Here is a 4,085-nt window from a genome sequence, read left to right as displayed (position 1 = left end):
GACAATCTGGAGGTGATTGAGACCATGCAGGACGGAGGACAGTTGGCGGGAGTGGCTGCGGCAATCTTCGATGACTGCTATCACTATGCTTGTGATTTTATCATGACTAAATTCGAATATTGTAATAGAAAGGCTAATAAAGTAGCACATGAACTTGCTAGATTAGCTAGATTTTTTTCGACTTCGGATTGGTTTAAGGAGCCTATTAGTGAAATTGTAACATTTCTTACAAACGATGTATTGGTTATTGCTAATGAATAAAATTTCGTTTTAATTCAAAAAAAGCATTCACAAGGAAGGATGGCGACAATGGATATAAAGTACTAGGCATCCTTCTTTGCCTGCTACCGGCACACGATCACGATAGATATAAATATATGTCGTGATAAGATAATCGGTGGAAATAAATATACTGATGGACTTTTGGAACCACTTGGTTATGAATCACTTGGTACTTGCGAAACGTGCCTCATGGGAAAGATGACTAAAACGCTGTTCACCGGAACTATGGAGCGAGCAGCAGATTTGTTGTAAATCATACATACAGATGTATGTGGTCCGATGAATATTGAGGATCGCGGTGGATATCATTATTTTCTCACCTTCACAGATGATTTAAGCAGATATGGGTATATCTACTTAATGAAACATAAATCTGAAACTTTTGAAAAGTTCAAAGAATTTCAGAGTGAAGTTGAAAATCATCGTAATAAGAAAATAAAGCTTCTACGATCTGATCGTGGAGGAGAATATTTGAGTTACGAGTTTGGTCTTCATTTGAAACAATGCGGAATAGTTTCGCAATTCACACCACCCGGAACACCACAGCGTAATGGTGTGTCCGAACATCGTAATCGTACTTTACTAGATATGGTGTGATCTATGATGTCTCTTACTAATTTACCGCTATCATTTTCGGGCTATGCTTTAGAGACGGCTGCATTCACGTTAAATAGGGCACCATCAAAATCCGTTGAAATGACGCCTTATGAACTGTGGTTTGGCAAGAAACCAAAGTTGTCGTTTCTTAAAGTTTGGGGCTGCGATGCTTATGTGAAAAAACTTCAACCTGATAAGCTCGAACCCAAATAGGAGAAATGTGTCTTCATAGGATACCCAAAGGAAACTGTTGGGTACACCTTCTATCACATATCTGAAGGCAAAATGTTTGTTGCTAAATTTGGATCCTTTCTAGAGAAGGAGTTTCTCTCGAAAGAAGTGAGTGGGAGGAAAGTAGAACTTGATGAGGTAACTGTACCTGCTCCCTTATTGGAAAGTAGTTCATCACATAAACCGGTTCCTATGACAACTACACCAATAAGTGAGGAAGTTAATGATGATGATCATGAAACTTCAGATCAAGTTGTTACTAAACCTCATAGGTCAATGAGAGTGAGATCCACACCAGAGTGGTATGGTAATCCTGTTCTGGAGGTTATGTTGCTAGACCACGATGAACCTATGAACTATGAAGAAGCGATGGTGAGCCCAGATTCCACAAAATGGCTCGAGGCCATGAAATCTGAGATAGGATCCATGTATGAGAACAAAGTGTGGACTTTGGTTGACTTGCCCGATGATCGGCAAGCCATTGAAAATAAATGGATCTTCAAGAAGAAGACTGACGCTGACGGTAATGTTACTGTCTATAAATCTCGATTTGTTGCAAAAAGTTTTTCGACAAGTTCAAGGGATTGACTACGATGAGACTTTCTCACCCGTAGTGATGCTTAAGTCTGTCCGAATCATGTTAGCAATTGCCGCATTTTATGATTATGAAATTTGGCAAATGGATGTCAAGACTGCATTCCTGAATGGATTTCTGGAAGAAGAGTTGTATATGATGCAACCGGAAGGTTTTGTTGATCCAAAGGGAGCTAACAAAGTGTGCAAGCTCCAGCAATCCATTTATGGACTGGTGCAAGCCTCTCGGAGTTGGAATAAACGTTTTGATAGTTTGACCAAAGCATATGGTTTTATACAGACTTTTGGAGAAGCTTGTATTTACAACAAAGTGAGTGGGAGCTCTGTAGCATTTCTAATATTATATGTGGATGACATATTGTTAATTGGAAATGATATAGAATTTTTGGATAGCATAAAAGGATATTTGAATTAGAGTTTTTCAATGAAAGACCTCGGTGAAGCTACTTATATATTGGGCATCAAGATCTATAGAGATAGATCGAGACGCTTAATTGGACTTTCACAAAGCACATACCCTGACAAAGTTTTGAAGAAGTTCAAAATGGATCAAGCAAAGAAAGGGTTCTTGCCTGTGTTACAAGGTGTGAATTTGATTAAGACTCAATGCCCGACCACTTCAGAAGATAGAGAGAAAATGAAAGATGTTCTCTATGCTTCAGCCATAGCCTCTATCATGTATGCAATGCTGTGTACCAGACCTGATCTGTGCCTTGCTATTAGTTTAGCAGGGAGGTACCAAAGTAATCCAGGAGTGGATCATTGGACAGCGGTCAAGAACATCCTGAAATACCTGAAAAGGACGAAGGATATGTTTCTCATTAATGGAGGTGACAAAGAGCTTGTCGTAAATGGTTACGTCGATGCAAGCTTTGACACTGACCCGGACGATTCTAAATCGCAAACCGGATACGTGTTTTTATTAAACGGTGGAGCTGTCAGTTGGTGCAGTTCTAACAAAGCGTCGTAGCGGGATCTACATGTGAAGCGGAGTACATAGCTGCTTTGGAAGCAGCAAATGAAGGAGTCTGGATGAAGGAGTTCATATCCGATCTAGGTGTCATACCTAGTGCATCGGGTCGAATGAAATTTTTTTGTGATAATACTGGTGCAATTGCTTTGGCAAAGGAATCCAGATTTCGCTAGAGAACCAAGCACATCAAGAGACGTTTCAATTCCATCTGGGATCAAGTCCAGGTGGGAGACATAGAGATTTGCAAGATACATATGGATCTGAATGTTGCAGACCCGTTGACTAAGCCTCTTCCACGAGCAAAACATGATCAGCACCAAGGCTCCATGGGTGTTAGAATCATTACCGTGTAATCTAGATTATTGACTCTAGTGCAAGTGGGAGACTGAAGGAAATATACCCTAGAGGCAATAATAAAGTTATTATTTTTTTATCATGATAAATGTTTATTATTCATGCTAAAATTGTATTAACCGGAAACATGATACATATGTGAATACATAGACCAACAGAGTGCCTCTACTTGACTAGCTCGTTGACCAAAGATGGTTATGTTTACTAGCCATAGACAAAGAGTTGTCATTTGATTAACGGGATCACATCATTAGGAGAATGATGTGATTGACTTGACCCATTCCGTCAGCTTAGCACTTGATTGTTTAGTTTGTTGCTATTGCTTTCTTCATGACTTATACATGTTCTGATGACTATGAGATTATGCAACTCCCGTTTACCAGAGGAACACTATGTGCACTACCAAACGTCACAAGGTAATTGGGTGATTATAAAGGTGCTCTACAGGTGTCTCCGAAGGTACTTGTTGGGTTGGCATATTTCGAGATTAGGATTTGTCACTCTGATTGTCGGAGAGGTATCTCTGGGCACACTCGATAATACACATCACTTAAGCCTTGCAAGCATTGCAACTAATGAGTTAGTTGCGGGATGATGTATTACAGAACGAGTAAATCGACTTGCCGGTAACGAGATTGAACTAGGTATTGAGATACCGACGATCGAATCTCGGGCAAGTAATATACCGATGAGAAAGGGAACAACGTATGTTGTTATGCGGTTTGACCGATAAAGATCTTCGTAAAATATGTATGAGCCAATATGAGCATCCAGGTTCCGCTATTGGTTATTGACCGAAGACGTGTCTCGGTCATGTCTACATAGTTCTCAAACCCGTAGGGTCCGCACGCTTAAAGTTTGACGACGGTTATATTATGAGTTTATGTGTTTTGATGTACCGAAGTTAGTTCGGAGTCCCTGATATGATCATGTACATAACAAGGAGTCTCGAAATGGTCGAGACACGAAGAATGATATATTTGACGACTATATTCGGACAACGGAATGGTTCCGGAGATTATCGGATATTTATCGGAGTACCGGGGGTTACCGG

The sequence above is a fragment of the Triticum dicoccoides genome, chromosome 5A (assembly GCF_002162155.2).
Source record: "Triticum dicoccoides isolate Atlit2015 ecotype Zavitan chromosome 5A, WEW_v2.0, whole genome shotgun sequence".
Classification (NCBI taxonomy): Eukaryota; Viridiplantae; Streptophyta; class Magnoliopsida; order Poales; family Poaceae; genus Triticum; species Triticum dicoccoides.
The sequence above is the reverse complement of the archived record's forward strand: the minus strand, read 5'-3'. Positions refer to the sequence as shown.